General features: G+C 43.5%; 1 protein-coding gene and 1 long non-coding RNA gene across 7 annotated transcripts in view; one reads left to right on the top strand and one right to left on the bottom strand.

Annotated features, from left to right (window-relative positions):
- Window positions 1–16338, bottom strand: part of NRF1 (nuclear respiratory factor 1) — a 151885-nt gene extending 135547 nt beyond the window's left edge. For all 6 annotated transcript variants that reach the window (XM_074975912.1, XM_074975930.1, XM_074975950.1 and 3 more), the window contains exon 1: window positions 16211–16338. The gene's annotated coding sequence lies outside the window, so the exon portion shown is untranslated. The remainder of the gene's footprint in view (window positions 1–16210) is intronic.
- A 157-nt stretch (window positions 16339–16495) lies between these two features.
- On the top strand, window positions 16496–25563 carry LOC142001050 (uncharacterized). Its single transcript, XR_012642382.1, has 3 exons — window positions 16496–16559; window positions 24674–24755; window positions 25335–25563. It is a non-coding gene; the product is annotated as an uncharacterized LOC142001050 (long non-coding RNA).
- The last annotated feature ends 405 nt before the right edge of the window (window positions 25564–25968 follow it).

Here is a 25968-nt window from a genome sequence, read left to right as displayed (position 1 = left end):
AGCCCTCTGCCTACAAGACAGTTAACCATAACCAGTAAGCCTCATTTCTAGAGTGAGGTTTATTGGTTAACTGGTTAACTACTAACATCCCTAATCCAAAGCCTAAGCAAAAAGGTCCAAGGGACAAAATATGAAAGATTGAAATTTTTCTCCTTAAAATTTTCCATCAAAGTTATGCGCAGAAGCACAAATGCAGGGAACATGTACATTTCTTACTAAAAAAAGGGACCACAATCTTAACAAGAAACCAATGTGCTCCTACACAAAATCATATGATATGGTCAGCTGTGGATAACTGCTATACATTGTTGGAACTACAACTGAATTTTTACAAGCCACTAATAGAAAATATAACCTTACGTTTATTTCACAACACGTATGCACTTTGTGAACAATTATTTTATAGTTGAACCTCTCAGTTTTAACAAAATTTGTCAGAAAGCTCATGAGCAAAATATGAACATTTCTAAACATCTAACAATGACGACAGCTAACCATCTCCTCATGCTCCAGTATGCATGGAGATGGTCTCACTGTAGTGTTCCACATAGTCATGTCAGACAACTCCTATCAGAATTTTGGGTCAGCAGCCACTGGGATAGTGCAACAGGAAGCATGCTGATCCTTTTGGAAAATATACACATTCATGGCTCCTTGTAATAACAAAATAAGTTGTCTGACAGTCACCAAAGAGAATCCCATCCAGTTGTCAGCCTTGATTAGAAGGAGTGAAGTGTAAAAGCAAGATAAATTGAAGGTGTGTTCAGATGTGAAGAACTTACTTTTAGCAAATTGCCAAATAATGTATGGAGCTGTAAACCAAAATTTGACATTAAACTATACAGTGAAACCCTCAGCCAGAGAGTTGAATTCCCATTCAATAGTCATGCTTTTCCTTCATTAACCTGCAACTTTCATGTTATACATACATACAGGCCAATCTGCCCATCAATATGCCTAGAAACCATTACACACAGATGAGAGAACTTGTTAGCATTAGAAGCTTTTATAGAACATAGCCTGAGACATTAAAGTAAAACTAGCATTCTACTCAGAGATTATGCTTTTCATGAGAATACATAGCTTTACTTTTTTACATTTTTGAAAAAGAATCCTGCAGATATTCCAGTATAAAACCATTTTGCTCTGAACTATGCATCCTACAGACAGTCATTCTAACTATCTGAACCAAGATGGAATCATTTCTGTGTCACATAGTTTTAATTACAACATGAAGCGATCTTTACAACTCTGCCGAGAGATTTGTTATTTACTGCTTGCCGCAAGCACAGTACAAAGGCAGTCCTTTCCCCCAATGGGATGAGTTTAAAAGATAAAGTGCAGCCATAGTAGCTTGAATTAAGGTGTAATTGTTTCTGTTTTTAATCCTCTTCTACATAGAAGAGATTCACAACTATGCTAGACTACCACCAAAACACACAATGGAAGTGTATTTTAAGAAGGGATTTGAATGAGGATGGCAATTCAGCACTCTGTGGTCCAAACTAGCATTTAAAGGCATGAATTTAGTACATATGACTTAAAAGTCTAGTGTAGATCAAGTCCACTGCCTTTAACACATGCTAAACTGCTTGAATTACAGTCTAGGCTCCCCTCAACCATTTGGTACAACTTAAAGGCAGTGTGGACTACATGCACCAGCCAGATTCACCCCTATATTCACTCTCTGCATATTACCAGGGTGAATAAAAATCTATGATGTTTTTAAAAAAATGAAAATACTTCAAATTTTTTTATTTAAACCAGGATTTTTAATTTTAAAATCACCAATAGTACAATTCTCATTTACAAATAAGTTACAATTAAATCTCATCACAAACATGATACACACAAATTTATATAGTCTCATAAAAATGAATTAATGGTTCTAGTCTGTCCAGCCTATTAGCTCTTCCTTCTTGGGCTTTCAACTTGTGTTTCTCAGCTGTCTAAAAAGTAACATGTGCAAAGACAAACAAAAGCTGCATGGGACTATTTTTGTTCTGTGCTTTTGTAGTGATGGACTTTAGCCAAGCAAGACAGAGAAGTTAATTAAGATATTGTCTTAAAGTCAGAGAGACAATATGTGAAAGGATGGAGGCAACAAAGAAAGGAACAGTAAGGGTGGACTAGAAAGAAAAAGGGAAGACATTATCAGAATGCAAAGTTTCTTATATTTCCCCATATTTTTGCCATAGAAAAACCATCAGGGCTTCTAGAGGTAAGAGACCCCATCTGGAAATATTTTGAAGAAATTTGTTCCCAGGATAAAAAGGCAACACGTGACAAGTGTAAGAAGTGCAAGAAGTTGATGCCGGGCCTAGCTGCAAGAATGACACAACAGAAGGAAAGCTGCTTATCGGGAAAAGATGTGGATATGGCTAAGTGGGTGAACTGGTTAGTTACTTACAAAATGCAATGCATTATTTGCACGACATTATTCTTCAAGATTCTCTCTATGCCAGTTAGTACAAGTGTAATTTCACAAGGAAAGTCCCAAAGTGTGTGTTGAATGTAGTCAGAAAAAATGTTTAGCTAAGCTAAGCCTTATGGCTTGTTTAATTAGTTAAGTATGTTCAGAATCTATCACTCAAGTATACAGAAAGCTGCAGTAAAAGACATCTAGAGTTGCCAGCAGTGTTCCCTAGTAAGCTAAGTGCTGGGGTGGATGCCCAGAAAAGATTCAGGTGCCACCTAGATGATTAGCTGAGTGCCCACAGCTACCTGCATATGTTTCTATCAGTGGTGCACATAAGATAATTTATTCCATAACAGAATTTATTGGTTCTGCCTTAAATATTGAGTCTGTTCTGGTATGGCTATGGTCTGAAAAAGTGGGTCTGTCCCACAAAAGCTCGCCTAATACCACCGGACTATCCAGTTATGTGGACTCCCTCCTCCAAACCCTATGCCACCAACACTCCCAGCTATCTCCGAGATACCACTGACTTTCTGAGGAAATTACAAAACATTGGAAAAGTTCCTGACAATGCCATCCTTGCCACAATGGACGTAGAGGCTCTGTACACTAATATTCCACATGAAGACGGATTACAAGCAATCAGGAATACCATTCCTTATGTCACCACAGCCAATCTAGTGTCTGACCTCCGTAACTTTGTTCACACCCCCCAATTATTTCCGATTTGGGGACAGTTTATACCTCCAGATTAGTGGAATTGCTATGGGCACCCACATGGCCCTACAATACGTTAATATATTTATGGCTGACCTGGAACAACAATTTCTCAGCTCTTCCCCTATTACCTCTCCTCCACTTAAGACACATTGATAACATCTTTATGATTTGGACCCATGGTATAGAGACTCTAGAAGAATTCCACAGAGACTTTAACAATCTGCACCCCACCATCAACTTACGCCTCAATTACTCCACACGAGAGATGCATTTCCTGGACACCACAGTACAAATCAAGGATGGCCTGATAGATACCACACTGTACCGGAAACCCACTGATTGCTATACTTACCTACACACTTCCAGCTTCCATCCTGCACACATAACTAGATCCACTGTTTACAGTCAAGTCCTTAAGTACAATCGCATTTGCTCTGATCCTACTGACAGAGACCAAAAACTACAAGATCTTTACCAAATATTCATAAACCTGAATTACCCAACAGGAGAAATAAAAAAAACAAATCGACAGGGCCAGACGAATACCCAGAGACCAGCTACTCCAAGATAGGTCCAAAAAAGCCAAGAACAGAACACCACTGGTCACTACCTACAGCCCCCAACTCAAACCACTGCAACGAATTATTAAAGACCTACAACCTATCCTTAATCAGGATGCTACACACCAGAAGGCCCTAGGTGACAGGCCTGTTCTCTCCTACAGACAATCTCCCAACCTTATGAGGATTCTCACCAACGACCACAGTCTATACCACAGGAACACCACCCCTGGAACTTTTCCTTGCAACAAAGCCTGCCGCCAACTTTGTCCACATATCTATTCTGGAGATACCATCACTGGACCTAACCAGGTTGGTCACAGAATCACGGGAACATTCTCATTTTCCTCAACTAACATCACACATGCCATCATGTGCCAACAATGCCCAGATGCTATGTATATTGGACAGACTTCAAACTCTTAGACAAAGAATTAATGGGCACAAAACAGAAATAAAAACGCTCCTGACCCACAAACCTATTAGACGTCATTTTAATGGAGTGAGCCATTCTGTTAATGACTTAAAAGTTTCCGTGTTACTGAAGAGGAATTTTCACAACTCTTGAAAGAGAGGCTGCTGAACTCTCTTTTATATTCTTATTTGACACATTAATACGGGGTTTGAACCGGGATGGGAATTTTCTGGGACACAATAGGGGCTCGTTTGCATAGTTGGCTTATTCTAATTCTTGACTCCCCCGCCCCCTTTCTGCCCCTCTACTCTCTGATTTGCTCACCTTGATCATTTTTTTTCTGATTTGTCCACCTTGCTTACTGTTTTTGGTTCTCTGTGCCTTAAATATTGAGTCTGTTCTGGTCTGGCTATGGTCTGAAGCAGTGGGTCTGTCCCACGAAAACTCACCTAATAAATTATTTTGTTAGTCTTTAAGGTGCTAACTGACTGCTGTTTTTTTTTATTCCACCCAGGGATGGAAAAAAATTAGAGGGAACACTGGTGGCCAGTTGCCACTGAATGTCATTTTATATTACATAATATATGCCCCTTATTTTGGACTGTCATGGCCAGTCCATAATGGTGATGCCATAAGTTTATTCCCTATTTTACTTCTGCATAACTCATCTTTCCAAAGGGACCACCACTTTGTACTAGTTTTCTCAAAAACCAGAATTGCCACTGAGTTCAGTGGGCCTTCTCCAAAAATAAGTGCACAATAAAGCACCATCAGTCTTAGCTTTTTTGGCAACTTGATTTCAATCAAGGCTGGGGAACCCCCAGCCCACAGTCCAGATCCAGACCGCAGCTTGCCTGGATCCAGACCCCAAGGCACGGGGCTCCCCGCCCCAGCATCCAGCCTACAGCAGGATGAAAGGTGTGCAGCCCCAAGCCTGGCAGGGTGGATCAGACAAGGCAGGGCTGGATCCAGCCCCTGGGCTCTGCTGTGGGGAGTGGTTAGGGGAAGGGCAGGAAGTGGGTCCCTGTTCTGCATGCTGGTCCTCCTCCCCCAGCTAAGGGAACAGCAGCACAGCATGGCCTGCAGAGAAGCTTCCCCACCTCTCTGACTGGCTGGAATTCCAGCCAATCAGTAATGTGTGTGGCAAGGGGGAGAGTGGTGCCTGGTAAGCAGTGGGAGAATAAACTCACTGGAGAGGCTTTTCTGATTCTGCAGCTATTTCCCCTGCAGGCAAACAGGGCAGCACCACCGACCACATGATGGTAAGCACCCCAGCCCACTCCCACCCCCCTGCAAGCCCTCCTGCCCAGACCCCCCACCCTCAGCCTGTTCCTGCACCCTCCCTCCTGCCCAGACCTTTCACCTCTAGCCTATTCCTGAACTCCCCCATTGCTGCCCCCAACCCATTTATGCACCTTACCTCCCACCCAGATCCCCCAATCCCACCCCCACCTTCACCCTCTCCACCACTCAGACCCCAAAGACTCACCCACAACCTTCTCCTGCCCCCTCCCTCCCACCCCGACCCACCTGCTTCCTAGCAGTCCCCCCCATTTTTAATCCCACCCTGCGCTCCCAGAAGAGTTAATCTGGCCTGTGGGAAGCCCTGAACCTCAGTCCCTTCTTCACTCTTCTCCCTGTCTCACTTGTAGGTGACCCCTGGTTGATTTTTCCATTGGTTAGTGGCCCCCGGCCCAAAAAAGGTTCCCCACCCCTCATTTTTTTTTTTTTGGTGTTTAATTCAATCCACCCTGTACACTACAATGATAATCTTCTGTACAATATGCCTTGTGAACAATCATTTAAAGTTATTAACTCACTGGTCAGTAACACCAGGGTAAAACATATGTAGTAATATTGTGTGTGAAGTTATGAAATTCCCTCCCTATGATGTCAAAAGCACACGTTCCAACTCAGGTAGTCCTGATTAGGTAGAACTAGTCAAGCAGGCCTGTCTTAAACAAAAGGATGTGTTTACCCCTTAATTTGCATATAAACTGTAAATAAAGTGCTCCGAACAGTGAGAAGAGAAAAAAGTCTGCTTTTCCATATACCAAGGTAGCGAACAACTTAACTTCTTCCTCACCAGCTTCCATGTCTCCTTGCTCTCAGCTGGAAAGAACTTTAGGGTCCCTCTTGGGAAAATACATTTCAAAGGGTGACTGAGGTATAAAAGTGTGGGGCAAAAATACTCCAAGTTCTCTCTCCTTTCACCAGCACCTGAAAATCTGTAGTAAAAAATTCACCTTCAACTAAGTCTAGTTTGTTAAATTTACTACTAGGTGCATTTTACCTTTAATTCTCTTGTAGACGCTCCTGTCATTCATGACTTAATACTTATACTCATTTAAAATTCCAATAGTGTTGGATCTCGATATGCACAAGTGCCACTTTTGCGAATTCAATTATTTGCGAGTGGCCTCGCTTCCCCAGGGCTCTGGGACCGGGCGTGCCAGTAGCTGCTGTGGGGTCCCCGGGGCTCCAGGGCTGGGAATGCCGGCAGCGGCCTCCGCTTCCCCAGGTGCAAAGCACCTGCGCTGCCACTTCCCAGGTCTCCGAGGCCCCCCCATCCCCCATTTGCAAAGGTTCTGAACATAGAACCCTCGTGAATGTTGACACCCTACTATAGTTAAATGTGTTTTATTCTTTAATCAAAATTAATCCCATGTTGTGAGCTGTGCAGGTAACTCTAGAGTTCATGCTGGTGTATTTTGACCCTTGTGGGGTGGAGGGGGGTGGTAATGGATCTAATATACACGGACTGTCCAGGAGCGTGCTGGACAGCGCTACACGTGTTTGGGGAAAGATTGGAGACTGGGTGTATGCTGGGATCACACTGCAAGTGATAATCGAGGCTGCCAGAGTGTGGCTGGTGATTTTTGAAAGGCTGGTGTGGTCAGAACTGCTGGACCAAGACTGAGACTACACACAGACATTCAGCATACATACATACACATACTCATCTGACAGAACTGGAAGGGACCTCAAGAGGTCATCGAGTCCAGTCACCTGCACTCACAGCAGGACCTGTCACCATCCCTCACCGATTTTTTTTTTTTTTAAATCTAACCTGCCCCTTCAAGGATTGAACTCCCAACCCTGGGTTTACAAGGCCAATGCTCTAACCAGGATGCTCATTGTGAGGCATCCATGCTGGCACCAAGAGCAGCAAAGCACTGAGAGGCACACCAGGTTGCAGGGCAGGTGGTGATATAACCTCTTGCTGACCTGGATTGCACCCTGGAATATCATAAACTTGCTTATTTTACATCTGTAAACCCTAGGCTTAGTCTGTCCATATATTTTGTACCAGGTAACTACTTCAATGCAGAATGTGATTTAAAAAAAAAAAAAAAACCACTGATCCCAAGTTTGCACACATTTACACTGCTCTGACGGTGTTTTACACTAGTACAGTTTATTTCCTTACTCTATGGAACTAAACATCTTTAGATCAGTATAACTGTACCCAAGTCAAGGGAGGGGTTGTACCACTTTAACTATGCCACCAGAAGTGAAGTTGTACAACCTGTGTACAGGAAAGCCCCAACACTAGACAAGGACAAGTAGTGAGAAATTGTTCCAGGCTTAACAACGGATGATGAACATTAAGATAAGGAGAACAAAGTAGCTGCACTTAGAACAGTGGTTCTCAACCTTTTCTCTAATGCAGACCCCCAATCACCCTGCAAACCATTTGCAGACGCCCTTCAAAGCCAATTCTAGCTGCTACGCACACTTCAGTAAATGAAAAAGGAAACCACAGCATAAATTTTTGGACAGCAATTAATAACATTTCTGGAAGATATTTAATTTTAAAATAACAATAGGTTGTAACTTTGCAATTTATTTAAAACTTATTTTCTGTGATAATTTTTATTTATCTTTTATTGTTTTCATGGACACCCTGCAATACCCTCGCAGACCCCAGGTTGGGAATCACTGACTTAGAAGAATGATGTACACCTAATATGAACAGGCTTTCCTAGACACACTGCCAGGAAAGGTGCGGGGCAGCCGCTGTTATCTTCTATCACTCACTCTCCACACACTAAAAAATGTAAGACAACACTCTTAAAAATGCTTTCTTTAAAAGCAGGTAAATCTCAGACCTGTTATGGAAGATGGAAAAGAATATAACACAGGCACATAAAGCAGCAAACATACAGGAAGCCAGGATTCCAGTCAACTGATGCTATTTGCAAAATAAAATAAAAAAATAAATAAAAGCAATTCATTTAAATGTTTCATAAATGAGGGGAAATTAATTAAATCAGAAAATCTAGTCAGTGTTAAATCTACCAGATGTGTGCCTACATCAAGTGAAAAAGAAAAAAACCTAGAGGAATTATACCCTAAAAGCTTCTCTAAACAATTTCTGACAGTTACTTACCACAACCAGAGACTGGACAAAAAAGGCATGCATTTTACTTTTTATGGTCTCCCTGAAATATGAGAAACCCCTTTTCCTACAAAACAAAAAGCAGTCAAGTAGCACTTTAAAGACGAGCAAAATAATTTATTAGGTGAGCTTTCGTGGGACAGAGTAGGTCTGTCCCACCAAAGCTCACCTAATAAATTATTTTGCTCGTCTTTAAAGTGCTACTTGACTGCTTTTTGTTTTGATAATATATAGACTAGCACGACTCCCTCTCTGTTACTATCCCTTTTCCTATAGTTATTGCATGTGCAGTCTGGGGCATCTGAGATAACAGTTTAGTGTCATGCTCAGTCCAGCAATAACTAACTGGAGTTTTTTCCCCACTGTCTCTGAATTTGAGGAAGATGAAGAGGTCAGAGATCCAACAGATGATTTCTTTTATCTGGAGAGCAGTAATCCTACTTTCTAGGCCCCAAAGAATGGTAACCACCCTCAAAGATCTTAAGGGGCTGAGAAGATGCTATTCTCACCTGTGCAGATTGCATACCAGGTATAATGGGCAGCCTGGTGCCTGTAGAGTTCACAGCTTTGTACTCAGAATTTGCTGGTAAAACTTGTCTGCAAGTCCTCAAAAGAGGCACAAAATTTCAAGCAACAAGAGTACTGAATGTAGCCATTGGCTTTTTTATTTAAGTAGTGATATAATGATTTTTCTGTAATATGGATTACCCTTCTACTGTGGTAGCATATTATTCAATGGTGAAAAGTATCAGAGAGGTAGCCGTGTTAGTCTGTAGCTTCGAGAAAAAGAAGTCTTGTGGCACCTTATAAACTAACAGATATTTTGGAGCATGAGTTTTCGTGGGCATCTGATGAAGCAGGTCTTTGCCTACGAAAGCTTATGCTCCAAAATATCTGCTAGTCTATAAGGTGCCACAAGACTTCTTGTTGTTTTCGATATTATTTAATGTTTAACTATGCATGGATGATACCAGATTTTAAAGCCACTGAAGTGATTTGTCAAAAAGATGAGGCATGGTTATAAATAATGTACAGATGACCATCCATATGGCTGCTAATACTTGTCTCATGATGCATGATTTTATTTCAGCTCTCTGTTTGTTCTGGGATCCAGTTCAAATGTGAGTTTAGGGAGTGGTATTCCATCAGAACTGAAACTGCCTTTCCTCATGGCCTGCCACTCACAGGAGACAGGAAACTGACCAGCAGTGCTATGATGGCCGGTTTCCTGGCTCCCCTGAGTTACCCAAAATTTGTCTTACACAGGGTTACGCAAGAATGCAACCTCCGCATAAGTCAGGGTCTACTGTACTACAGAAATATTCAAGGCTAGAAAAATGCACTCATCAGAATGAGGTGAAATTTTATTGGGCAAGGGGGCTGAAAAGGGCCTGTTACTTGAGGTATCTATCACTGAAAGGGAGGAGGATGTGAGGAGCAAAGAGTATCTGGAGCACACTTCCTTCAAAGAGGAAGGGCTGGTCCACAGAAGGCCTCCTACATGCCCAAGGAGGAAGCAGCAGCAGGAGCAGTAGAGGAGCTAGGAAAGACAGAGATAAAAAAAACACATGGAGAGCTGAACTGATTTATGCTCCATTTCTATATAAAGATATTGCTATGTGAATTAAATGTCCTTAATTTATGGGCATGTGGCTTTGCAAATGTTCTGATCCATGTTAGTAGGCTCTGGGGAAGTTCTTCAGGCCCTAGAAATCATAACAGAGGTGGATTCTTCTAATGAGATGATTATGCAAGACAGTGGGAGGGAGTATTTTACTCATTCACTTAAGCTGCAAGACAGAATGTAAATTAATACGTATATCTAAATTAGTTTATGGAACTGAAGTCTGTTGCATTATGCAACCACAATACAAAAAACTGTATAATTAAATGAAAGAAACATCTAAGGCTCTCACATACACTGTTAACTTGGGAGTAAATCAGTTTCTTACTGTCCACTTCCAAGTCACATGCAGCAAGTGAATTTAAAGAAGGATGTCTCACTTATACACAATCATCACTAGGAATAAAAGAGAGATGAATGATTGAATCCGGGATCTCAGAATCTAGCAGAGCAGAATGCACCTTGCTGAAGTCTCTGGTCCCTACTGAGAATACATCTGTTTTTACACTTCAGTACACAAAAACATACTCCACTTGCCCAGTGAAGGCAGATTTATTCCTAGGGAAGGAACTATGAAAACTGGAAACAAATAGGAAAAGTTGGACTTTTCAATCATACACAGCAGATGTCCTCATGAAACACACCTCTGTGTATGGTCTGAAGAAGTGGGTCTATTCCATGAAAGCTCACCATCTAATAAATTATTTTGTTAGTCTTTAAAGTGCTACTGGACTGCTTTTTTGTTCTCATATGGAGGAAAATCTGATTTATTACAGGAGTAACCAGACACCAAATCGGAACTGGAACACTGCTTTTCCCACTCATATTGACCTGGAAGGACAAAAATACAGTCCCTGTTCTATGCTCGTGTTAATCCTGTAAAGCAAGAGATAACTTCTTAAAGTTGAGAAAAGACTGGTCCATGGCAGAAAAACACATCAGGTTTACAGACAAATTGATCCTTTATAGTGAACTATGGGCTATTATATTTCTACTGCTCTTGATACCGCTGCCTTGTTGGGTGTAAAATAGGTCTGCGCACCAGCCCCTACACATGAAGAAAGTGTAGCTCCAGTACTCTCTGCTCCTCACATCCTCCTCCCTTTCAGGGAAAGAGCCCTCAGGTTTCAGTGCACATGTATACATAAAGACTATGTCCAAGAGATTACTTGCAGAAGATCCAATCTCAAAAATGCAAAGATTTAACATTCACAAGCAGAGGAAAGAAATTACTTATTTCACTGATGGATTGTTGTTCATAAAATTGTGTGGAAATGGCATTTTGAAACACAATGATGGACAGCACAGTAAGCAGGAGCACAAGAGAAAGACTGTACCAGAAAAAAAGTACTGAATGGAAGGTGAGGCTAAAAGAGCAGCAGGAGAATCCAAAAAGAGCAGATGGGGGAAGAGAAAATTGGGCAGATTGAAGATGACATGGTTGAAAGCAAGCAAAGCACACAAAAAAAATACAAAAATCCCTACAAAACTTCTCTTAATCAAGAACTGGAAATCCTAACTGCAGTCTTTTATGGCTGATCTGAGGTACCAGAAAGAGATCACATTAAGAAAACATTAATCTGGAAAGAAGTATTACTGTTTTTCAAACCTATCTCAATAACACAGCAGGAAAATCATACATATCTATACAAAAAAAAGAAAAAAAAAATCTTACTGCAAGGTTAAGATCCTATTCCTAACATATACAAGGAAAGATGCAATCAAAATACCTAATTCTTCTGTGACCGAGACACTAAAGTCTTGATGGAAAATGTGGGAAAAGTCACTTGGAAACTGATAGAGGCCTTAAATATGGCATTCATGAAGACTAATCCAATTTCACAACAGGTCTTAAATCAGACTGAGTCAAAATCTTTAGTTATTTTCTGTCTCAACCAAATGCTATTACAGTACTTAAAACTTGTAAACTGCCATTTACTGAATGCAATAAGATATTGCTATGGTATGCATTGGTTTGTCATCAGACACACATGATGAAGAGGAACTTGCTGTTATGAATATTAGCATACAGCACATCTGAGTAACCACCACACATAAAATGGCAGGCACACAAGATGAAATGAGCATTTAAACTCTTTAGCGAGTTTTGAAACTTTAAATGCACTTAAACTGATACTGTAAAAGTAGTAAGTGGTTGTATTCAATGGCATGAGTAATGTTTAATTTTAAACGTAAGCACATGTTCCTCATTTATGGGTTAACTATAAAAATAAAGAAATAGTCCAAAAGAAATATTAGAGGGTGAAACATATCCCAGTAAAGTACTGAAGGGTCTATGCACCACTTAAGTTCTTAATACAGCGGGCTTTAAACAGTCCAGAGGGATAAATTTCAACCCAAATTTGCAGAGAAGTATATAATACAGCCACACATCCCTGGAAGCAGCATGAGCTCATGTTATGGAGAGCAAATTAACCAGGTATGGCTGAACACCTCCTACTGCTTACACTGCTATGCAATTTACTGTAACCTATTCTAATTTTAGGCAAATATGTGTAACTGCTATTTACTGAACAGCTAATGAAGTTCACCACAGGAAAGCTGAGTAAGCTGCAAAAATATTTGACTCAAATAACCATGGACAAATAACTATGGGAGTTACAGCAATGTAGCTACAACACCGCGGCTGTGATGCTGTGACCCCCATTGTCTAGATACACACTACAGCAATGGAAGGGAAAAAACTGCATCCACAGAGAGAGCACTTCATTACTATCAAGGATAGCTATGCTGCTTGTATAGAGCTGGCTGGAGGCCACTTGATACCTGAGGGCAGGTCTACACTTCAAGCAAAAGTTGGCTTAAGACATGCAACACCAGCTACATAAATAGTGTAACTAGATTCGATGTACCTTAAGCTGAATTATTGCAGCATCCCTACAGCAGGAGGCTGACAAGAGAAACTCCTCTTGTCAACTTCCCTTACTCATTGCGACCTCGTGGATTATTGAGGTTGAAAGGAGAGTGATGAGTGCTTGATGTAGCGTGTCCCTACTAGATTCGCTGGAATGACCCCACAGGAGCAAACCCTCCAGTTAAATGTAGACAAACCCGGAATGAGCGTATCCACATGGCAGTTTAATAATGCGCTTTCACGTCACACCTTTACATAAGTCATCTTAGCTTTTCTAAGTGACACTGTGAGATGTGCCTTTAGAGGTTTACTTGAAGATTGGTTTTGATTTTGCGAAGTAGCAATATTTTAAACACTCATGTAACATTCAAAGTCAGGTATGCAGAGCACCTGCTGTCATAAGTTATCTACAGTGAAACACTTAGAAAATAGCTGTAGCAAACATGCAGTGTTTAACAGGAACACTGCCTTGTTCTCTGTGTATTTTGTAACTGTGCAACTCCTGTAAAATGTAAACATGATTCCATAAAATATAAACTTTATTCCAATATATGAAACTACACAACCTGGTGCACATTAGAAAATAAACATATAATGAATAAAGAAGGGCTCTTCTTGTATTGACTTACTTATGAGGGATGTATAAAAAGCCAGTGGTCCACAGGAGCTCTTGCTTTATGTACCACACATTGTATATATATGGCATAAATTGTGGTTTACAGAACTATAAGACACATGTACCTAACTTGTAGGAAAAATATGGTTATATGGGAAATATGTAATTATATAATTAGAGACTCCTGGTATTTCCTGACTTGACAGCTACACTGTATAGTGTTTTCTTTTGCTTTTATTTTTGGTTGTTTGGTTACTTTTGTTCCCAACTCTACCATGGGCTAGATGTAAAATTCTAGAGTATTCAAGAGATGAATTATACATCTAGATTTCAAAGTAATTATTTTTCAGCATCAGGGGTTTAAAAACGAATGTAAAGCTAATTGAAAAATGAGCAAGTATAATGCTGGAGCAGTATGTCGATGAATTAGAGCACAAACTGTGTTCACCTTTACATTGGCTATAACTTCAATCCCCCATGAGGTCAGATGTTTTGTAAAAGCAAATCACTAAAAACACACAAGACTGCAGCCACCATACCTAAAATATTCTCACTGAGCTGAAAACCTGACAGAAGTGACAAGACAATTCTGGTCGGAACAGTAGTAAGACTGTTATTTTGAAATTAAAACAAAAACAAAAACAACCAGACCTGTAACCTCCCTCCTACCCAGTAAATTAGAGTCAGTAATTAAGAATGGATGATGGAGAGCATAATTGGTGAAACAAGAAGCACAAAAGACTACAAAATTAAAATGGGCAAAGCGCATCTCCTTACATACTGAAAAGTGAAATTATCAGTAATTATAAGAAAATCAAGGACCCAGCATGAAGTCTTTTAAGCCAAATACTCTTGTCTTGTACAAGACTAAAATCTTTCTCTGAATACGAGAAAATTCTGGTTGAACGATTAACAAAATTTATACCATATTTTGTGCAACAAAACTATATGAAGTATATCCAAAACAAGATCTTGGAACAAAATATGTTTACGCACCCTCTTTACAAAAAGAAAACCTTAGTTACTAGAACCACCTTCCTAAGTTCCAAAGGTGGGAGAGGACTAGATGAACCCACAAAGCAACCTGTCCAGAGGAGCAAACAAATTACTGCACTAACCCTGGCCAGACATATCGTGGGGGAAGGCTGCAAAAGGTAAACATCCTCATGTGTAAGGGGTGCTTCAATACCCAATAGCAACTCCTCTTTCTGAGCGCAATGAGGATCCTTCCTGCTGCCACACACCTACTCCCACAGTTCATGCTTTTCCTTTTGGCTGCTTTTGAGCCACCCATTCCTTCTCCATTCCTCGGAAGAAGGAGGAGTCAGAGCCCAGACCTGTCTCCATGAGTCACTTCCAAAGAACCACAGAATTTGTTCCAGATGGGGGAAAAAGAAAGATCCCTTCAGATACCACCTCAAGTGTACAGCAATGGTTGAGGGCCAGGGCTATAATCCTCCACCTGCCCCCTAATGCCAGCAGCCAAAATCACTTCTGGAATGAGGGAATATGCCCTTCAGCTCACTTCTTCCCCTTTCTCCTGGATTGGGAATGGTGATCAGGGAAAGCACCCTCCTTCTTTGAGGGTAGGGATGAGAAACATCTTCCAGCCCTCTCCCCGGACTGGCAGGGAGATGGCTCTTCCTCATCCCATTGGAACGGGAAACAGCCCGCTTTCCTTCCCGCATCCCTGAACTGGGGGCCAGGCAGGGACCCTGTGCCCTAGGGGGGTTGGTGAGCAGCCCTCTTCCCATCCCTAGACAGGAGAGGTCAGGCGGAATCGACTCCCCAGAGGAGGGGCAGACTAGCCCCTTTAACCATTCCTGGATATAAGGCGGATCAAGCAGGGATCCTGCTCCCCAGGGGAGAGGTGAAGAGGCTGTGCTCTCCATCCCTAGATGGAAGGGGGTCAGACAGGGAACCCGCTCCCAAGGGGGTGGCAGGAGAAAGAGCGGCCTTGCCCGCTCTCCGAAAAGGGGGGGTCATAAGCAGGGATCCGGCTTCCCGCGAGTGGATCCTTTCCCAACCCTTGGCTAGAAAGGGGGGTGGGGGTGTCAGGCAGGGATCCCGCTCCCAGACATGGGCGGATCGGCCCTGCTCTCCACCCCCGGACAGAAGGGGGATCACAGGCAGGGCTCCCCAGCGGGGAGGGCGAGCAGCCTCCTCCTCCCCGGGCTGGGGTTACACCGCAGATCGAGCCGAGCCGCCCCCCTTCCCTCGCCGCCCGGCGGCGGCAGCACCCCGGTCACCCCGCTGAGCGGGGCGCGGATCCCGCCCCCGCCTTTCCCTCAGCTCAGCCCAGCCCAGCCCAGCCGCCCACCCCTTCCCGCAGCCGGGCGCGGGGAGACCACCCCCGGGCCAGGGGGCTCCAGCCCCCCCCTCCGCCTCCCCAGCCCGGGCCTAGCGCGGCCTGCGCATCCCCGAGGTGGGAGTTGCGCCGGGGCCCGGCCGGGCCGGGGAAGGCCGAGCCAGCGGCGCGGGCTCCGGAGCGGGGTGCCTGGGCAGCCGGCGGGGGCCCCGCGTTGCTGCGGCTGCGCCGGGGCTGGAGGAGCTGGGAGATTGCGCGGTAGGACACTCACCTCAGAGCGGCTGCGCTGCAGCGGGCCTGCGCCGTGGAGCCTCTGCCAGGCGGCGGCCGGGGAGGGAGCCGAGCGGGGACACGGCGCGGCTCGCCCTGAGCCGCCGCAATGGCGAGCGAGCGAGCGAGAGGCGGGCCAGCAGCAGCAGCAGGAGGCCGAGGAGGACGCCTGACGTCACGGGCGGGCGCCTCCGCCATGATGAGGAGGGCACAGCGCCGCTTTGGGATGGAGCGCTGCCCGGCGCCATGTTTGGGAGGTCGGGGGCGGGAGGGGGAGAGGACCGACGGCGAAAGAGGCGATGAAGGGGGGCACCCGGCGCCATGTTTGGGAGGTCGGGATCGGCGCGCTGGTAAAAGGGGTGGGGTGGGGAGAAGGAGCCCCCCGTTGATAATCGGGGAGAAGGGTCGCTCGGTCCAGACCCACGGGCCGCAGGAGACCGAGAGCTGTGGAGTTCAAGGGCGCCGTGCTGTGATGGAGGGTCCTGGTGGCCCATTGGGTGCTGGGGTGGAGGGACATAGGCTGTCGGGGTGGGGAGCATTGGGTGCAGAGATAGAGAGGCATGGGCCGCTGGGTGCTGTGTTAGAGGGGTGTGGAGCATGGAGGGCTGGCGTGGAGGAGGCCTATGAAGCATTGGCTTCTGTGATGCATGGGCCAGTGGGTGCTATGGTGGGACAGGCAGGGCGCAGCAGTGAAGAACATGGGCCAGTGTTATGGCGGGAAGGACGGAGTCCCAGAATTTTGACATGAGAAGGAACTACTATCAGGCACTTATAAGCACATTATGAAAGCCAAGGCCCCGAAGGGAGGGTGCGGCCACTGAATGCCATGGGAGGGGCTGTGTCATGCTAGCAAGGAATAAACCTGATACAAGTTCTCAGCCCTTCTCTCCCGAGCATTCCTGGCCCTGTGCCCAGGAGATTGATAATACTGCCTAACGCTCTTGGATATGCTGGGATATACCCGTGCACTCTTTGGGCAACCTGTGACATTCCACAATAAGAGTAAAGCTCACCTGTGCAGGAAAGAGAACTTTCTGAGAGTCCAGTCTGAGACCACGGAATAAACTCCACAAAGAACGAAGGAGCATCACAAACTTCACCATCTGCCTTTCCAAAGCCCAGAGCCATTTCTTTGACCTTGCTCTCTCTAATATGAATGCATAGCAGTGTGTATTGTAATTTTGTTTTTTAAAATCCAAAATCTAGAACTTTACCAAACCATTTCATTCCAGTGTACATGGTTCTTTCCAGAGGAGGCAAAAAAAGTTACTCACCTATATCGTAACGTAGGAATTTAAGAATGGACTTACTTGAGACCACTGGTCCATATAGCCTGATGTCATCTCTTCCAACAATGGTCAGTGCTGGATGCTTCAAAGGGAAGGAGCAGAACAGGACTAGTATGAAGTGAACCACCACCTGTTGTCCTGTTCCAGCAACTGGATTCCAGAGGTTCAAGGTTACCCACCACACGGGTTTGCATCCCTCATTATTTTGACTAATAATCACTGAGGGACTTGTCTTCCATGAATTTATCTAATTCTTTAAAGATTCATTTATAGTTTTTGCCTTCACAATAGCCCCTGGAAATAAGTTCCACAGGTTGACTGTGCATTGTCTGAAGAAGTACTTCCTTTGGTTTTAAATTTGATCAGAAAACTATACACAGGGATTTCAAGATCCCATTCTTGAGTGGTAGCAGCTAATTTAGACCCCATCGTATTTTGTATGTAGTGTTGGGATTGTGTTTTCCAATATGCATTACTTTGCATTTATCAACATGGAATTTTAATTTCCTTGTTGTTACCCAGTCACTTACTTTTGTGAGCTGCCTTTGTAACTTTATAGTCTGCTTTGAACTTAACCATCTTGAGTAAATTTTGTATCATCTACAAACTTTGCCACCTTGCTGCTTATCCCCTTTTCTAGATCATTTATGAATCTGTTAAACAGCACTGGTCTCAGTACAAAGCCCTAAAAGACACTGTTATTTACATTTCTCCATTCTGAAAACTAACATTTATTCCTATCCTTTGTTTCCTGTGTTTTAACCAACCATTGCTCCGTGAGAGGACCTTTTTTCTTATCTCATGACTACTCAGGTTCAGAGCTTTGCTGAGGGATGTTGTCACAGGTTTTCAAAAAGTCTGAAAATTATATCAAGAGGTTCACCCTTGTCCTTGTGCTTGTTGACCCCCTCAATGAATTCTTATAGATTAGTGAGGTATGATTTCCCTTACAAAAGCCATATTGACTCCTTCCTTAACCATATTTTTCATCTCTGAGTCAGACAATTTTGGTTTTTAGTGTAATTTCAACCAGTTTACCTGACACTGAAGTTAGGCTTACTGGCCTATAAGTGCAGAGAGGACCACTAGAATATTTGTAAAAAGTGGGGTGTCATTAGCTATCCTCCAGTCATAGAATACAGAATCTGATTTAAATCATGGCTTACGTATCAGAGTTAGTAGTTCTGCATTTTCACATTTGGGTTCCTTCAGCATTCCTGGGTGAATACCATTTGGTCCTGGTGGCTTATTACTGTTTATCAGTTTGTTCAAAAACATCTAAAGACACCTTCATCTGGGGCAGTTCTGCAGATTTGTCACCTAAAGATAATGATGCAGGCGTGGGAATCTCCCTCACATTCTCTTCAATGAAGTCCAATGCAACAAATCCCCAGTTTGCTTGACTTGGGTTAGCTCCTAAAGGCATAAAGCTTATGTATTATAGAAGCTTTTACTACCTTTTCAACAACAAATTGTACCTCATTTTGTATATATGTTTCCTGCTTTAATCTTGTAAATAATTCTAATTTCTTCTCTTAGTTAATGAATCTTTAAGTATATTATGTGCTTGACCACAAGTGCATCTTTGTTTCTGATCTGAGTAAAATTGAGATAGGGTGAGTGGCTGATCCTTTAGGACTGGTAGTAAACTGAATTTTGCTGAATATGGACAGGGCACATCATACGAATGGAGTCAAGAATCCCTAAGCAACTCCTCTACTGTGAACTCTCCCAGGGCAAAAGGAATCAAGGTGGGCCTCGCAAGAGGTATAAAGACTGCGTGAAGGCTAACATTGTTCATGCTGGTTTAAAACCAGATCAGCTAGAGCATCATGCAAAAGACCAAACAGGCTGGCATGTTCTCATACAACATGCGTATGACAACTTTGAAGAGCGGCGACGCGTACGCCTCATTGATGCTCGTGAGAGGAAGAAAGCAACATCAGCATCTGCACCAACATAGCCAGGACATTTCCCTTGCCCCCACTGTGAATGCCTATGCCGTTCAAAGCTTGGACTCCTCAGCCACATGCGAGTACACAACCGTTGAGCCTGTGCAAGCTCAAGATGTCAGGTAGAGCTGCCCTTAGGCTGCGTCTAGACTGCATGTAAGGAATAAAGCTGATGTGCAACACAAATTGCGTAAATTATTACAAGTTACCTTATTTCAAACTTGGTGCTGTCCAAACAACAACGAAGTTTGAAATAAGCACCTATTTCAAGGTTTCCACTACCCCGCTCATGACGGGGGTAACAGAAATTGTATACCACGCTCGAAATTGATGTGCTATTTCAAGCGTGGAGAAAAGCCGCAGGGTTACTATTTTGGGAGACATTTGTATCCCTAAATACCAGTCACAGTCTAGATATAGCCTTGGTCTTCCTCAGTTCCTTTTTGCTGGAGTTCCAGTGTTGACAAGCAGGAGCGTGGGTTGTGGCATACACGTGCAACATATTTCACACATCTGTTACTGAACAGGTTATTAACTGTTTTTAATTTGAGTGACTGCATATGTGCATTTCACTCTTGGTGACTCACAAGCCATAAAAACAGGAGCTGGTATTGGAGTACAGTCCATCTAACTCTAGCATCATCTCTGTAGTCAAGCAATAGCATGGTGGGTGAGAAACGTGAGACATTGACCAGGTTGCCACTTTACAAATGGGCCCCATTGGAACATGCCAGAAAGGCTGCTGAGGTCAATTGTGACCTTTTCGAATCAGCAGTGACTCCTCTCGATGGAGTGACTTTGGCCAAATCTCAGAATGTGCATATACAGGAGGTGATTCAGTAAGAAATTCTGTGGGTGATGACCGATTGTCCTCCTAGTTGGTCCACCACTGCAGGAATGATTTATGGAAGTGCTTGGTTCTGTCCATATGGATTGCTAGAAGGACCCTCAAATCGGAAATCCTGACCTGCATAGTATTCTAGATGTCACAGAGACTATAAGACTATCACCAGGATTGTCTGTGCATAGCAATCATGGAAACCATGGTTCTAGCTTATGAGTAAGATGGTAATGATCTTAAATTTATACAACACATTTTGTCTCCCAATGGTCCTTGGAACTTAGTTGGATAAAATAAACCAATTAGATGCAGTCAGACTGGATGGACTAAAAAAATCTGTCAGGGAGATAAACCTTCTTGCTTCAGAACATAAGTCTTCTAATAATTGCCTTGGTGACACAAAGAAACTTTATCCATGGGCATGTCAGTGCATGAATGTCCATCGTGAGAGCTGTTACAACTTCCTCTGAAGCATCTGGTCCCATCCAGTATGGGGATTTCTGTGTTCCTGTGATAAACCAATACACAGACTGTATACTAAGATCACTTCAACCACTAATTGAAATGCTGCTATGCCTGGAACGAGACTCAGCAGAGCATGGATCCAACTCAGGGCCATGACTTGTCCCAAATGACATTAATGCAATTCTCAATTCAGAATCAGGAAATAGAAACAAGACATGAGACATGCTGGGGTGAATTTTGACAGCAGCTTGTCACTCTGAGAAGATGGCAGGATGACTTTCTAAGGAAATCACACATAAATGGTCTGGAAAAAGGAGTAAACAGAGTGGCAAAATTTGTGGCTGATACAAAACTATTCAAGATAGCTAAGTACCAAGTAGACTGCAAAGAGCTAGCTCCAAAAGGATATCACAAAACTCTGTGACAGGGTAACACAATAGCAGATAAAATTCAACATTGATAAATGCACATTAATAACCACTGGAAAACATAATTCCCACTATACATATAAGATGCTGAGCATCTAAATTAGCTGTTATCACTTAAAAAAGAGATCTTGGAGTCATGGTGGATAGTTCTCGGAAAACATCCACTCAACTTGTAGTCAAAATAGTAAAGAGGCTGTTGAAAATCGTCAGGAAAGTGACAGATGATAAGACAGAAGATATATTGCCTTTCCATAAATCATGGTAAGCCCACATCTGCTCCTTTCCCTGTTCCCTGCCTCTCCCAGTGGAGAAAGGAGCAGAGCTGCCAGTCCAACCCAGCACCCTTTTCCACAGAGAAGTGGTGGCAGCTCCTCAGAGGGTGGGATGGGGTGTTCTGCTCCTTTCCATACTGGGAGGGGCAGTGGGGAAAGGAGCAGAACTGCCAGCAGCTCCTTCAGCTGCTGTACCACCCCCAGCCTTCTTCCCCACAGGTGATATGGAGTGGTAGGAGGAAGACTGTTTAGTTCTGTGCTGGAGTTGAAAGTAAGTTGCTGGTGTGCGCTGGTGTAAGTAGACTGAAGTTCTTACTGGTATACGAGGAGGAGGGTACAGCAGCTAAAGGGGGCCCATGTGACCTCCCTACTTTACCCCTCATGTGATTCCATCCCACCCCCTGTATAAGAAAAGTGCCACTCTTTTCACCTGCTGAGCCCTGATTGGCTGCTTCCCCAGCTTGGGGAAGCTATCTCCTGCCCTTTCCTGAGTTGGGGTGTGGCAGGGCCATAAGACCTCCAACAGGGAGCCTCAGAGCCTATTACAACCCACCACACTGACTATGCGGCCTCATTGTTTCCCTTTATACCTGCCATCAGTTCAGTCATACCTAACTGTTGTCTCTTGTCGTCTACTTACATTGTAAGCTCTTTGGAGCAGGGCTGTCTTTTGCTTCTGTGTTTATTGAGCATCTAACACCATGGCAGCCTGATCCATGACTAGGGGTCCTAGATGCTACAAAAATACAAATAAATAACAACCGAACAGCACCTCTTAACCCCACCCTGTGTTACTGGCTCAGTGATGCTGGGTCAAGGGCTATCACTGTCAACCTGTTCAGCCATCAATACCATATACACCACAGCCTTGTCCACATGAGCTTTTGGGGCAGAAATTTCTCATCATCACATGCCTGCCATTGCAATTCCTCTGGTGGCAGCAATGACAGGAGTATTAATATATTTTCAGCCGTATGTTGTATTTTCATAATTTTCAGCCCTATGTTTTCTAAACCAGTGCTCCCACCAGTGGAACTGTATTGGGGGGGGCGGGGTTGAGTTTTCTAAACATACAAAAAAAAGCCTGCTGTAGACATAACCATATGTATTCCTTAGTAATTTCCCATGCAAACACTGAACAAGCTTGGCATTGCTTATCTTAAGAAAACAGATGGGATGACAGCAAAGTGTCTATTCCAATGCTGTACTGAGGGGAGTAGATCTTTGGTGTGTTGAAAACAAGTGGGCCGTGTAGAGCACCACAGTGGAAGGAACATTCATTGCTATTGTGCTGTAAGTCCATTTCCAACAAAATGTCCCATCTGTCTCCTCAAATTTAAGACAACTGCTGCCTGATGGTACTACTTAGCTGCCTATGCTTTTTACTATTTTGTGGTAGAATTCCAGACTCTCAGAATCTTGTGCATTATGGAAAGCAAATAAACACCAAACCCCCCATTACCTATCTTAACAGAAAGAGATGGGAAAAGCTCAGGAAACATTATAGCCAAGTATGCCACAAATAAGTGAACAGGAATTATAAAGAAGTGAACAAGCAGTCTTATGGAAGAAAAGTCTTGAACTATTGCCTGAGCTTTTCCCTCTTTTTATTTTTTTTAAGTGAGGGAAAATATTCTGGCATCCATTTCTTTGTATAGGGCTTTGCAACAGTGATAGTTCTTTAAAGTAGATTTGCATGATGCATAAAGTACTAGGCTGACTTTCATTACACCTGGGAGGATGTTGATAGTGCAATGGGCTTTTAAGTAGCATGAGTCTAGGAGTCAATTCCTGATGACAGGTTGCCTAGATAAATGGATTAGATAGAAATTGCCCCTTTGCTTGTTATCTTTTATACTCGAGGAATCCATTTTGTTATATTACATACAGTGGGTTTTTTTTTTTGGTAAAAAAAAAAGAGGTGTCGGTACTTTGCATCCCAGCTGCCCCCCTCCCCCCGCCACTGCAGGTCTGCTGGGGACCCTCTGCCCCCTGTTGGAGTTCCTGGGGCTGGAGCTGCCAGCGGGGCTCTGTGCCCCAGATGACTGCCTGTTGTAGGGCTGCTGGGGATCCTCTACCCCACCCCAGGTGGTCCTGCAACTGAAGCTGCTGGGGAGGCTTGGTGCCCAACCCAGCTCCCTGCCCCGGCCACAGTTCCCAGGGCTGGAGCTGCTGGCAGGGCTCCGCATCCTGACCAGCTCCCTGCCATGGGACAGCTGGGTTTCCCACAGCTGGAGCTGCCAGCAGGGCTCCGCACACCTGCCAGATCCCTGTCGCTGGGCTGCCAGGGTCTCCCCACCCCCAGCTGGGGTTCCACAGCTGGGGCTGCTGGCAGGGCTCCCTGTCAGCTCTGAAAAAAGGTGCAAGTACACCATACCAGCATGTACTGTCACAAAAAGAGCACCAATTATTTTATGCACACCAGTTTCCACAGAGCTGCTAATAAAGTTTGAACCTCTCAGAGATTTGCTGAACCACAGGAAGTCAATATTGTCTAGCAGCATCACCAACACTTCCACGGCTTCCTGGGCTCTCAGAAGACATTTGGGGTAAATTAGAGCTAAATAATAGTACACAATGCTGAGAGCCAGGACTTGTGGCTATAAACACACTTTCTGGGACTGTGGGAAATTTGTCCAAAAACCCATAAGTGGACATCTGCCTAATAAAATCGTGCTGGAACATAGATGTTGCTGGACCAGAGAATGCTGGATGAAAGAGGGTTGACCTATAGTAAGAAGGTAAATTCATGTGAGGCCCTTCATCAACAACAGCTTGATACAGCTCACTGTCAGTTTTTCCTGATATTAGTCTGAATATTCCCTCTCTGAATTTTAATTCTTTAGCCCTAGTTCTTTTTCCTTGAACTGTCCTAGATAACTTAATTCTTCAGATAGTTGCCGGTTATGTTACGTTGCTCAGTTTATGTTTTGCCTCACCAAATTCACCTATTTAGCTCTTACTTTTTCCTCATAATTTATTTCTACCAGACCACTAATTATTTTTAATTTCTCTGATTTCCCTCCAACTTGTCCGTAACTTTCTGGTGGAGAAACATCCAACTGATTGCACTGTTTCAGGTGTAGTTGGACTCGAGCTATGTCAAGTGGGTTTTACAGCACTGCCTCTCTGTTCTGTGGTATTACATCTATAGGGGTGCTGCCTAAATTACATTTTTTTTGTTTTTTAGGTTTTTTGGTTTGTTTGTTTTTTGCAGTCAGCCTCTCCTTGGATGTTGAGAGTTTCCTTTGAAGTAGTGCACCCTGAGCATGGAACAGAGATGGTGAGCAAACCCCAAGGTGAGAAAGGCCCACAGAACTAGGAAGCGCGCAACTTCCTTCTGGGGTTATTTTTTTAGAACTGGATTTGAGTTATTCAGGGATGATGGCCTTTGTTTCCAGCCTTATTTGGGCACCTGTCTGGGTCAGCAGCTGCAGCCTTCGAGAAAGGCCAAGAGGGTTAAACAGTTCTGTTGGATTGATGGTATGAAGGCTGGCGAGGGTGGGAGGAGAAGGAAGGAGGGACTTGGAGTCCTTGATCACCAAAAGTAGATCAGGCAGGAGAAGACTTAGTATAAGGGTTAAAACCTGGAACAGAGTTCCCAGTTTGGCGCAGGACCCATCTGTTTGTTCTGTATTTGTGCAACACAGGGCACAATGGGGTTCTGCTCCATGACTAGGACCCTTAGTTATGGCAATAACACAAAAAACAAATCCTAGCTGTGGTGGCAACGGTTTCACCAGTTCTTTTGCAGTGCCATGGGATCTAATTACCAAAAACACTCCAGGCTTTAGTTCTGTGACTTAGGAGCCTGCCCCTCTTGCATGACAGTTACTTGTCAAAACAATCTATTAATAACTAATTTTTTCTGCCAACAGACCTAAACAGAAAGTGCTAATGCTTGAAAAGTTATAGTCATTATCTTCTGAGCCATGTCCTCTGGCAATATGGTAGTTTCAGCAACATTTATATAGTGACAGCTCTATAAGAATCCATTCATAATTATTTATATGTGCCAACACCGTGCCAAGCTTCTGACTGTATACGAGCAAAGTCCAAGTCACAGAGCTTACAACAAACATAGATAATGGACAGACAGACAACTAGGCTGTAATGAAGAGGGAAGGAGCAATCCAGTTTGTTGCTGTTCATGGTAAGTGTGAGGTTTTGATTCATTTTTAAAAATATTTTTGTGGATTTTTAAAGAAAATATCAGCATTGTAACACTTCCTTATGGGGTGAACTCAGCCGTGGACTTTCTGAAGACAGGTGTTTCTGTAACTCTTCTATTCTTTTCTAAAAGACTTCGCCAAAGTCTCCACAAGTGCACTGAAGGCAGTTCTGCTTTGCCTTCATTAAAACTTCATCAGTTTTGATCCATGGTTTTTTATACAATCATGCTTCCTTAAGTGGTCACCAAATACTAGCTTGCCTGTGCGACGTTTATGAATTGCTTTCCTTCATTGTTATTCTGGGCAATTTCAACCTCAACTTCTTGCACGGAAATGCAAT

The sequence above is a fragment of the Carettochelys insculpta genome, chromosome 1 (assembly GCF_033958435.1).
Source record: "Carettochelys insculpta isolate YL-2023 chromosome 1, ASM3395843v1, whole genome shotgun sequence".
In the NCBI taxonomy this organism is placed as follows: domain Eukaryota; kingdom Metazoa; phylum Chordata; order Testudines; family Carettochelyidae; genus Carettochelys; species Carettochelys insculpta.
Note: the sequence above shows the minus strand (reverse complement) of the source record. Positions and strands in the feature narration are given on the sequence as shown.